The following is a 12,886-nucleotide window of genomic DNA, read 5'->3' as shown; positions in this document are numbered from 1 at the left end:
TCCTGAACATCCACAATAGTAAATCACAAGACTGGAGAAGGGTGGAAGAAATTCTTCCACTTTGAGCTTTGGCCTCTCCGACAAGGGGAGGTGATTGTAGTCAGCTACATCCAGTATACGATAGGATATCTAACAGTACGAGAGATAAGAGTCTTCCTCCGAGGAGGATCCTTCTTAAGTACTTACCTTGCTCACGAGATCTCTTCTTACCTGTTGAAGGGGCTTCTCGTTGCAGAATCTTCCCTATCCTTGTCCGAAGGAAGGGAAGAAGCTTGGAAGTCGAAGGAGACTCCGAGCTGAAATTGGGAGTACTCCTGATTTCTAGCTCCTTATTGTATCCCTCTGAACACCTTCTGGGAAGCATTTCGAGCCGTCATCGCATTCCAAAGACTCTGTAGGCAAACGTTTTAACCATTCTACTGTAGATGAAAACGTAGGTACCCTGCCTGGACAACGAAACCTCTATCTGAAAACATTGAATCAGGAATAGGGGGTTTTAGTTCTTTTGCCAGACATACTATGCTGGCAAGAACCCATTGCCTAATCTCCATAGAATCTGATGCGAGATTCCAATACTTAAAAAAAAAATTCACTTGTCTTCTTGATCGTTTGGGACCAAGAGAAACAAAGAATTCCCTCATAAAAATTTTTCAAAGAAGTTTGATGAGGAGCAGTTCCATCTTGTCGGAACATAGAACCTGTGGCCACAAAAAAGATCCCATTAGAAGTACATGATATCCTACTCTTGTCATATTGAGGTATCATATAAGATCCCGAAGATCTTAATCCTCTGCTATCTCCAATCCCTTTATAGAGACAGAGTATAGCCTTTTACTGCGTTCTTTGATAGCAGATATATATAAAGGCGATTCTTCCCTCTGAAAGGGAAGAAAAAAAAACCCGCTATGTGGTTCACAGAGGTATCGGAAGAGGACGGTTTCCTCATTCCCTCTAGCACAATCTGCAGCAATTCTATATCTTGTCCATGACTATTGTCATTTACCTTGAAAAATCCTCTCATTCATGTCCACTTCTGGTCAGTCTGCACGCAGACAGACTCAGTGGAGAGGTTGTTAAGGTCCATTTATAATAGATGCTGATAGAATATTCAGACTGTCTTGGAAAAGACTTCCAAAACTTGCTGTGAGAAGAACGTGACCTCTGTGAATCCAACCTCTCTAAGGCCAAAATGAGGCATAAAATATTATCTTCTCTTTCTTTGACGCCCTTTATCTTAAATTCTGCAAATAATTTATATTTAGGGAAAAAAACTAAAGTTTATTTACCCCTTCTTTCTAAAAAAAAATAAAGATGGCGTATATTGCTACCTCTCTTGGTTTCGAGGAAAAGGAAGCAGTCTATAGGAAGCCTGTTCGTCTTCTACCTTACTAAGAGATCTATGAAGAAGACTTTCCGCAGGTTCTCACAACTCTTTCCAATAAATGTTAAACATGTTAACAGTTATTATCGTCGATCGAGAAGGTTCTCTTTGTTAACGCGAATAGGAGCGAAAAAAGATTCTCGATGCTCTTTGCGATATGAGAGAGTCGTGGGATTGGCCTAAGTGATTAAATGGGTAACGAAATCAGGAATGAATAATCTTGGACGTTACCGAGCTGCTGGGTCCGAGAGGCTACTGGACTCTTAGGTTAATAACTCGCTAAAACGAGAAAATCTTGGATGGTGCTCTTGGCTCACTGCGCCAGGCTGGCGCTTCTGAGCATTGCGCCAGGTTGGCGCTTCTGGCGCATTGCGCCAGGCTGGCGCTTCCTTCTTTTTAGGTTATGTGCCAGAACACCTGTGCCTTTATGGTACCCGACATCCTTTCACATGTTAATTCCGTTCTTAGTAGGAAAAAGCTTTATATACGTAGTATAGTCCATTCAGGGAAACAAGTTCTGCCACAAAGAGAATGTTTCCCATCCGACTCATCCATCTTCTTCTGAGCAGGTACTCTAATAAGCTATGCTTTCGTAAGCCTGAGAGCATTATATAATATAATGTTCTGCTGCGATAGAATCCTTTAATAATGTTACCTACGGTAAACAGCATTGAAACGACTGTACTATCTCTCTTATTGAAAGCTTCTTAGCAAAAGGCATACAATATTTTATTTACGTTAGCTTAACTATCCCCTCAATCCGAGGTTAAGACCGCGATTGTAGGGGAGAGATACGGATAGTTATTCCATCCCGCAGGAGAGAGAGATAAACCCGACCGTTCATGACTGACACCTACAAGGTACTGCGTTGGTCTCGACTCTCAGGCTCTCAGCAAAAGCAGTCCGCGTTAGCCGTCTGGCCTTACTCTTCCAGAGTTGCCAGCTACTCCATTTAATAAAGGAATTTTATAAAATTATTATCGAACTTCAGGAAGTTCTTATTAAAGCATATTTAAGCGAAACAAGACTTCGATAAATCTAGAAGCTAAGTAGGTGTTGTCTTAACAATCCCTTTAAGCGTAGTCCTTCCTAGGAAAGTCGTAGAAGGATACTGGTAATTGAGTTGCACAGAAAAGAAGTAACTACGGTATGTGTTTATGATTTGACCGTATCGTATTCTCATACAGCAGAAACTCTACTACCTTCTACTATCTTCGTTCTTTTCGTTAATAGAACGATAGAAAGAGTAAATATATATCCTTAAGGAAGGAAGTTAATCCAGGAACTCTTTAAATCTTCGTGATTTCCTCATAAATCGCGGAAGATACAGAATTCCTGTTCATCACTAGGGTTTACGGAAGGAAGTAGATATTTCCTATCCGCCATCATACCCAAACGTCGATGAGATTCTTAAGAAAAACTCCCAAAGCTCTTGCCTCCTCAAAACGAGGGAAGAGCATGGATGAAGGAGAGAGTCCGCATTGAGAGGAACTGCCTAACACAGGAGTCTTCTGAATAATGAAAAGGGGCTTCTTTTAGTATCAGAATCCTTCTGACAAAAGCAACAGCCGCCTGTGCGACATCTTGCACATTTGCCAGGGGAAAGTTGCTCAAGTTAAAAAACTCAAAGAGGAGTCTCGCGGAACGGACTCTCCTCCTCCAAATGAAGATTTTGGAATATTCTGACGCCTGGCGTCTGGATCCTTGCGCCTAGCGCCTGGCGTCTGGATAGTTCCGCGCGCCTGGAATGTTCGCACGCTAGAAAGGAGACTCGCTCCTGGAACGTTCCGCTTGCGTGGAAGGTCCCGTGCGCCCTGATAGATCCGAGCGCCTCTAGTCTTGTTATACGAGCCTCTTGCCAGTAAACGTTCAATGGAAGCATCCTTCTGATTGCCACTCTGCTATAAGGCTCCTCAGTCTAGCCGTCTGTTTTCTCTTTGAAGGCGCCTTGCGCCAAGAAAAAAGTTCTGGAACGCGGCTCGCGCTCAATTGCTGGAACGCGGCTCGCGTTTATCTGTATGAACGAGGCTCGCGCTAGTCTGTTGGAACGCGGCTCGCGCTAGTCTGTTGGAGCGCGGCTCGCTGCTGGCTGTTGGAAACGTGGGCGCATAGCTGCTGGCACTCACTCAGCCTCTCGTTCAGTGTTTCTAGGTTAGTTTTCAGAGAACAAGCCAGATCGTCCGAACTCCAAACATGTACATTCTTCGTCTTTTCGGATGTAAGATGAAGAAACGGAAGAAGAGACGCACTTTTTAAAGGATGCCTTTCCAATGGCTATCCTGGCAGTCTGGGACGTTTTACAGATCCTGCCGAGGGAACGCCCGATCGGTGGGGATTCTCCATAACCTTCGTAAGGCTTTGCGACTTTCTTCTCCTCTGGGCTTGTGAGCTTGGAAGAGTCTAGGCCTGAGAGCGAGACAGAGCCGATCGGACGCACCCCTCTAACCAATTAGGACGCCTTTCCAATGGCGAACTTGGCAGTCTGGGACGTTCTACAGATCCTGCCGAGGGGACGCCTGATCGGTTGGGGATTCTCCATAACCTCTGTAAGGCTTTCGACTTTCCTTCTACTCTGGGTATGTGAGCTTTGGAAGAGGTCTAGGCCTGGAGCGAAACAGAGCCGATCAGAACGCACCCTCCACTGCACTAACCACATAAAATCACTTCTTACCTTTCAATAGCTCGTATTTTGAGCTACATTCCTTTGTCTTCAAATTGCAATATGAATTTGAAGATTCTGTGAAGTAAGAAGGAGATGAGGATACAACACTACTAGTATTGTTAATGCTCTAACTGCTCATTAGTACGAGAGCTATAAAAACTTCTACAGGAAGCGTAACTAATTCTATTTCTGACTTCCTCAAGAAGGAAGTTAGCTCAATCAATTCTAACATTTACTACACGTTATTATGAATAAATATTAAAATTTTCCTTCTTGCAAATTATGTGTGTCTACCGAAAAGTTCGGTAGTTACACGTAAACAATTCTTCGAAATTTTCGAAGCCAAAGTTATTAAAACAAATTAATATGCGTATGCCGAACCAAAGATCCAGTACTTCTCTGCAAAAGATAGCCCAGAAGATCGATGGCGATGAAATCCAAAAATCAAGTCAGAAGGAACTGCAAACGTTGTTTACATTCCAAGCGACAGAAAAAATATGAATAGAAAACGGGAATGGTTCCTAATCCTGCCACCCAGGGCAGGACGGTAGATCACCTGACCTACCTGCAGCGTGTGCCGCGAAATTTGAATTTCTGTCGGGGACGACAGAGTCTTAGCTATGTATATATCTGACAGGTAAGTTGATTGTATGAAATTCCATTTTTCCTAACTATACAAACCTGAGGTCCTTTACAACAGGAAGATTACGGTCGTAAGCTTCGAACAAGGGGTTAGGTAGTTAACTGCTTGTCCGACAGTGCGCGCGCTGCGCGACTGGGAGGCGAAGAATCACTTTTGCTTTAGGCCCATGCAAGACGCAGAGTGAGGGGTGGCATGAGGTGGGGCTATGTGTAAAGGACCTCAGGTTTGTATAGTTAGGAAAAAATGCAATTTTCGACAAATTGCATTTGTTTCCACACGTTATACAAACCATCGGTCCTTTACAATAGGAAGACTCACTTCTTGGTGGGAGGAATCTGAGTCTTTGTGAACAGACCGGTGTTCGCCCAACCTTGGAAGCCTCCCTGGTCGTAAGAGCGAGGGAGGGATCCAAGCCTCTGTCCGATTGATCGGGGTGTGCACCGCAGGATCAATGGTCAGACCTCTGGACCAAGTACAAAAGAGAGTGGCAAGCGTATTTCTTTTGTACCAGCAAGCAAGAACTTGTTCCTGTTTGCAAGAGGCAATATAAAGTTATGGGTTTGTCTCTTGTTGGCATCCACTTCCCCACCCTTGTAGGAGGAAGTGGAGGATATTTACACCTATCCCTAATGAAAGGGATAGACTGGAGCTCTGTCAGGTAGCTTACCTGCATCTTTTCCTCTTCCAGCATGGTGACGACCGAGACCCTCTGCCCACAGGTAGAGGGAGAGAAAGATGGGGGAAGAGAAGCCAGTCACACTCTCATTCACCACATTCATTCCCTCAATCGCACCAAGGAATCGATGCTGTTCTGCCTGCTAGGGTGCTGGGTAAGCTTACACAACGTGTTGAGCAGCCACCACAGGTCCCAAGGAAAAGGTATCCAAGGACTTGTGGGCAATATCCCGAAAGTAGAAGGCGGTAAAGGTGGTCTGGTTGGACCAGACCCCTGCCTTCACTACCTGCGCCACAGAGTTCTTGCTGAACGCGAGGGAATGTAGTTAGCACCACTATGGTGGTGTTAACGAAGAGGCGTCCACACTCAGCCTGGGGTGCCGAGTATCTTCAGACAGCTCCGTCGCGCCCTCACAGGACAAGCAGCATTGCCTTCGCATCGAAGGCGGTGAAGTCCACCAGGGAGGGGATTGTGAAGGACTCGAACCGATCGTCAGAGACCGAAGGGTTCTGAGTCTTCGCTACGAAGTTTGGTACGAAGTCGAGCGTCACGGATCCCCATCCCCTGGATGCTTGACTTCACAGGAAAAGTCATGCAGTTCTCTCGGAGGAAAAGAAGGGAATAGTCACATGACCTATCCCTCCTTCTTGGATTCGGTGATGTCTAGTACCCATACTGATCTATCCGTCTGCAGCCAAGGCTGCAGTGAAGCGTTCGTAATCTCCTATCCCCATGCAGTGAGGTTCTCGGTAGTGGATAGGACACTGACACTCCATTGTGTGTCGATGTTGTGGGTACTGGGACAATCCATAGGATGAAGTAAAGATCAATCTGGAACAACCGGACTAAGTCCACAGCGAAGATCGTAACTGACCCGGGCGCTCTGACAGCTGCCAACTGACCGCGTTCGGTAGTGAGGCAAGTTGTCCAAGCAACCGAGCAAATCACGTGACCTTCGCCTTAAAAGGGTTATGCCGAGACACTAAACAAATCATATTTGTTTGTCACCGATGCCTGACGGCGAGGTGATGATTCTCTTAAGCATGTGCCCAACAGGCGAAAGTCAATTGCCTACTAGGGACCAAGGTCTCTGATGGCAAGACATTCCATAGTAGTTACATCTCAGGTAAGGAGAAACAACACTATGTGCCGTTGAAGATGAAGGTAGACAGGAATGCAACCTACGTCTTCACAGCCGAATCAAGAGACGGTTCTCATGATTCTGAACTTGTGCTTACAAATGACTGAAAATGCAAACCGCTATTTCATTGCTGTCCGGCAAGGAGTCGTAGTTGCAATGAAAGCTGGCAGGTCTGCTAATCCAGGGTGAACAATGAACAATTGCATACCTCCGAATAAGAGATATTTTGAGGACAAACTCAGATTCCGCAAAAATCATTCGCATTATTGCAGTGCGATGCAGCGGGAGACTATTACAGACTTCTGTTACTGTGCGGTAAACAGAAAGATGAGAGTCAAAGAGATATCTCTGTTGTAGATTCTCGCAATACCGAAGGCGATGAATTCGAGCGTCACAGCAGTAGATGGCCATTCATGTATGCGTGAATCCCCATTAATCAGAGACCTAAGTCCGTGATTATTGGGCAGAGATACGGTTGGTATTCAATCAAAGCAGGGGAGAATGACATAACCGACCGTGCTTCTCGAAGCGACAGCTGGCACTGAGCTGCCTCGGGCAATTCAATATACACAGTAGCTGTCGCTGACTCGTCATCCTGAGTTGCCAGGTAATCCATTCCACGAAGGAATGCGTTCGGCTAGAACCAACGAGCATAAAAAGATATGCTCGAGCAATTATATTTAAATGAAACGGATTTCGGTAAATACAAAAGCTAAGCTGGTGTCGTTGTGACAATACCATAAGTATATAAAATTGAAACTGGAAACTCCTGGGAGGTTGCAGGCAGCCTCGAGTTGCAGTTCAATTAGAATACTCCTCGTCTAAGTCACGATCCGTAGAGTAAACTAGGATGCGCACCTACACCTCGGACAATTCAACTGCTTAGCAGAATCATGTCGCGAGGATAACATACGTAGTATATTTGTAGGATTCTGAACAACGATTTCCATCCCAAATTCTTTTCCTTCCAAGAAAAGAGAATAAGGGTTGGAGATCGACCGCCTTCGGTCTCTAATGAAGAGAGTGAGGGAGAAGTCTTCCCCGAGGGAAAACTTCAATGGTGAACCGAATACCGAAGACGATAGTTCAAGCCAAACTGGATGTTCCCGTCCGTTCTTCTCTATTCCAGGATTGGTCGCCTACTGTGAGATATCTTCCTTCAGCGGCAGTCTTCATCCAACGCTAAGAATTCCAGGAATTCGAGCATTAGCGAGGTTCCCGATTATCGTGGTAACAATAAATCGGGAATGGGACAGGATCCCTCCTCAACAAGCGGGGTTACGTCAGGTAGGACCGGAAGGTCCCACAAAGTAGCACAGTCCGCAACGTGGGATCTTACAGAGAAGTCTGTAGGATCCCCACCTTTCCCTCGTAACCGTAAGGAGAGAGGGAATGGAGGAGGAATTGGAGACTCGCTTGCCTTCCCAGCTAGCAGTTGAAGAAGAGAGTAGGAGGAGCCATCAACTTGCGGCGATGGCTTTCTTCACCCCCCCCCCCCCCAGGAGGGTTACGAACTCTTACTTTAGGTAAGCGTCTGCCGCCACTGTGAACGTCGTCTGGGTGGGGCTGATCGAAACCTGACAAGAGAGAGCCGATACCGTCCTCTCATTCCAGTCCTCGTCGAGGTCGAAACCTCTCGGGAGGACCGAAAAAAAGGGGGGGGGAGCGCTGCAATACTCCGTAGAAAACGCCGCTGTCGCGGCAGAGGAGGTGGAAGTAGCTTGTTCGACCGGCTAGACCTGAGCAAGCCATCTCGTCCGAAGACAAGAGGATCTACCTGGTCCAGAACCGAGTCGAGAAGCTCCGATCGCGACAAGCCCACCATCAGTCTGGTTTCCCTTCTTCGGGCTCTAGAACGATTTGAGCCGTGACACTGGCTCTGCTCGTGGGAGCGGCGAAAATATCCCGAGGTCGTTGTGCTGACGAATCAGCGCAATGACCAGGGTAAAATTCGTCAGGATCTCGGAAGTCACAGCATCTTGCGGAGTAGGACCGTCAAGCCCCTCGAACAAGAGCATATTCCGAGAACCTCCCCCTTCAGGAAGGGGAACCGCGACAGACCCCTCTCGATCTCCTCCTGCCACTTGCGCGTACGTACTGGTCGGTCCGAAGATCGTGCCTGGTATATACGGCGTCATGACGGGATCGTGCGGGGCACGCCCCTCACGATCTCCCTGCTGTGCCTCGATCTTCCCGGTGTAACCCGAGGAAGTTGAAGGCACGGGAGAGGAAGACCCGACGCTCCCCTTCGCTCGCTGGCAGAACCAGCAGGCTCTGGGGGCTGCAGGCGATCATCAACCTGCAGGCCTAGTCGAGCAGCTTGCCCTGGGGAAAACTGCTGGACTGAGAACAGCGGCCCCGATCTCTTGTGTTTCAGAGGAGCTGCTGCTGGTCTCCCTATCCGCCTGGTCCCTGCTGGAGCGACGGTCGGAAGACCTGCAGAGACCACTGCGCTGAGACCGGTGTGTGTTCTCGCGGCGTGTCGAACCGCTGGCACCAGCCGAGGCTGGCACCACCGATCGGGGAAGCCCCTTCTACCTGGGTTACCAGCTGGTCGCTGCGATAGCGGCCGCTAGCCTGGCGAGAGTCACCAGCCTTCTGCTCCATGCCGCAGTCCTGGCGCCGAGCGAACTCTGGCGCCAGCACTTTGGCTGCACGGTCTCCGCGGGAGACCGTACACTTGGGATCTCTCGCGAACGAGAGACCGAGCCGGTACCCGACGTAGCGGCAGTGCCGCTAACACCAGGCGAGGAAGTATCGGTGGTAGCCGGTACTCCTCTGGTCCCCGTCTTCTTCTTCCTTGAGGAAGGAGAGACGGGCCCTTTTCTCGAAAGATCAGGAGGACCAGCAGAAGGACCCCCCGTCCCACTGGGGTGGGACGGGCCCTTAGAAGTTCCTGAAGGAGCCTTCTTAGGGGGGGACCAGTCGCGGATCATCGAGCCAATGGCACCAGCCGAAGCTGGTGCCACGCGTCGAGCCACTGGCACCAGCCAATGCTGGTGCCAACGGCCGGGGGAATCTCTTCATAGCCTGAGCTCGTGGCCGGTCGGAGACCGTCACGTCCACCCTGGGTACCGGCAGGTTGCTACGAGAGCGGCCGCTGGCCTGGCGAGAGTCACCTGAGCGGTTCTCACCAGCCTTCTGCTCCGTGCCGCGGTCCTGGCGCCGAGCGAACTCTGGCGCCAAACTTTGGCTGCACGGTCTCCCGAAAGAGAGCGTACACTCAGGATCTCTCGCGAACGAGAGGCCGAGCCGGATCCTGGCTTAGCGGCAGCGCCGCTAACACCAGGCGAGGAAGAACCGGTCGAAACCGGTGCTCCTCTGGTCCCCGCCTTCCTCTTCCTCGCGGAAGGGGAGGCGGGCCCTGCTCCCGAAGGAGCAAGAGGACCAGCAGAAGGACCCGGTGGGACGGGCCCTTAGAAATTCCCGAAGGAGACTTCTTAGGGGGGGAGGAGGCAGCCTTCTTCTTCGGCTTGGGGGCCTTAGAAGTCGAAGGGGAAGAGCGGTAGCAGACGACGAAGAAGACGACAAAGACCACCTTCCTTCTCTTCTTCCTCTTCTTCGTCAGCTCACGCTGGACAGTCGTCAGGTCCTCCATCCAGGCCGGAGTCGGGGCTATTGCCGAAGCAACACGGCCCGACTGCACCTGTCCGGAAGGACCTGGGACTGGGGAAGACACACCGTGGGCAGGACCAGCGTGGACAGGGGCAGGAACAGCAGGAGCGGCCGGTACAGCAACCAGTTCGGGTGTGAGGAGTCTACACCAGAAGGGGGGAAGCAGCATATGCGAGGGTCGAGATCGTGGTGGTGGTGGTGGTAGTGGTAACCGCTCCATGAGTCACCGCCCCAGACCCCGCCAGACGTTGAAGCAGCCCCTGGATGCTAGGCACGCCCTGCAGCCCCAGCGGCCCACACCTGTCCAAGGTTGTCTCCCACGGATATAGCACCTGCAGTAGCACAGACAGATTAGTGAGAGGGGTTCCCTCACGCACGGGGGGAGACATGCCCCACCCCGAACGCACGGAAGACCCCAAATACAAGATTACGATGGGGCACCGAGCGCCCTCCTCCACGCTCAACAGATCGGCGAGGACACACCCCCCCCCCCCCCCGAAGGAGAAGGAGTCGACGAGGGAGCTGAGCGGGGGACAGGAAAGAAGACGAAGAATCATATACCAAGGGAGTCGCGGGAGAGCTTTCCGACGACTTCCAGGCAGACCTTCGCTTCCCCCACCCCCCCACAGCAGTGAAACAATAATATGAAAATGAAACAGAATACTGCACTCTCGATTTCACTTCATACAACACAAAAGGAAAAGGATTAATTCACGGGTAAGAGCGAAACCTTGATCCATAATAATATGATGTAATCATAATATAAATGAAAATGAAAAAGAATACTGCACTTGCAATTTCACTTTCACACAAAAATAAAAGGGAAAGGATCAATTCCCGGGTAAGAGTGGAAACTTGATCCAAAATGAAAATTGATGCAATCAAAATAATATATGAAAATGAAAAGGAATACTGCACTTGCGATTCCACTTTCACACAAAATAAAGGGCTCGTGCCGAGCGCATTCGCGCCCTCGGCAAGCACAGGGCAAAAATATAAATGAAAAAGAGTACTGTACTTACAACTTTCAATTAGACACTTTCACCCAGAAAAACACGACTTGGTGCGAGCGCGCTCCCGCCCTCGGCACCGAGAATATAATTCAAGAGTATTAATATCAGGAAAAGAGCGTAAACCGCCGCATCTATGGTGACAGCTCCATTCTAGATCCATAATGTAATTAATTAATGAAAATGAAAACAGAGTACTTACAGTTTCATTTTCAACTCAAACAAACCAGTACGAAAACACAATATAAACAAAGCATACGACGATGAAGCGGGCAGAGAGCGATGACGAACACGTCCTCCACACACGCGGCCAAAAGCAAAAGTGGCCGTTCCAGCTGCCGCTAAATTAATCTTCCTATTGTAAAGGACCGATGGTTTGTATAACGTGTCGGAACAACCTGTTATTGCTACTCATATGAGGGAATCCGTCCATTAAGGGTTGAAGATTTTCTGTTCTTTGTAGGCCTAAAAAACATCTACTACTACTTAGGTAGGTACTAGGCTATTCAGATTGACATGGATAATTACTAAAAACATAGACAGCCCAACTCGGTTGGTATTTTAAAATTATTCATAGATATTACCTAATAGTTACGCATACAATTTGTGCCCATTTCCAATATGGGAGTGGTAGTGGGGAGACCATACCTAATGCTGGGGTCACACATTCACGTATCTGAACAGCTGGTAAACAGGACACGGGTTAACGGACGTAAAGCCAGCACCGTAAATTGCGCCGCAAATGTACGCGCAAAGAAAGCAAGGTCAGACGTCTACCTGAAGCTAACGCCAATATTGTAATGTTCTATGTACGTCAACTTCACGTCAAGATCACGCCCACCGTTGTGGTGCCGTAGGGTACAAAAGGGAGGGCGTGTGAACAGAGCTTGCCGTTCCGTAAACAATCATTGTAACAGCTCGTCTCTTCGTAGTTTTCCTACAAATTAATCTATTTTAGTTTTATGGTAACTTTTTGATAGTAGCCATCTGTAATATATATAATATGTAATTAATGTAACATCACAAATAAATGGACATAGGATAAGTACTATATAAGACTAGCACTAGAATTTTCTTGCTTCAATTTTACCATTCAGACATACACTTAGACTTATAAAACTGTTAGACTATGGGCGATTTATATTTAAGCGATATAGAATAACATCTAATAACTTATCAAACATTCTTGGAAATAAATAGGAATTCTACCTATTCAAGATAATATTTTTTAGATGTATATAAGAATTCCTCTCAGATATTTACATTATTTGTTACACCATTATTGTAAGACAGCTATTCAGAAGAAATAAATATCTTCGACGTCTTGGCTATCCTCCGTCAAGGGAACGTTCTGTCCCTCGTCAATGGGGGTAGCTTCATGGAGAGTTTCCGTGTCGCTGTCATCAGTCAGAATCTCATCCAACTCCGACTCCTGTAGGTGGAAGTTGACATTTCCCCTGTCCTGAATGTCTGCAGGAGTGGTTGTAGGAGTGGCTGTAGGAGTCTTTTCCAGGGCGAAAGAAGGTCCTGCAAGATGTGACGTTGATGGTCCCTTCCTTGGTCGTTTTAGGAGGTTCGGCATCTTGAAGGGCGCTGTGGAGAGTGCTTGAAGGAAACTGCTGGTTTTGGGAGACGGAAACAACAGCTGACCTGAGGGCGCCGACCTGACCTTTTAAAACACGCTACAACGTTGCCATGTCGTACAGAGTTGTAAATGTGTGAATCGGTTTCGCCGTAGGCTACAGCGCAATTAGGAGG

General features: G+C 48.2%; 1 long non-coding RNA gene across 1 annotated transcript in view; it reads right to left on the bottom strand.

Annotated features, from left to right (window-relative positions):
* Nucleotides 1-12,886, bottom strand: part of LOC135204200 (uncharacterized) — a 654,266-nt gene that overhangs the window by 640,104 nt on the left and 1,276 nt on the right. The window lies entirely within an intron of this gene.

This window comes from Macrobrachium nipponense, chromosome 24 (assembly GCF_015104395.2).
Source record: "Macrobrachium nipponense isolate FS-2020 chromosome 24, ASM1510439v2, whole genome shotgun sequence".
Classification (NCBI taxonomy): Eukaryota; Metazoa; Arthropoda; class Malacostraca; order Decapoda; family Palaemonidae; genus Macrobrachium; species Macrobrachium nipponense.
Note: the sequence above shows the minus strand (reverse complement) of the source record. Positions and strands in the feature narration are given on the sequence as shown.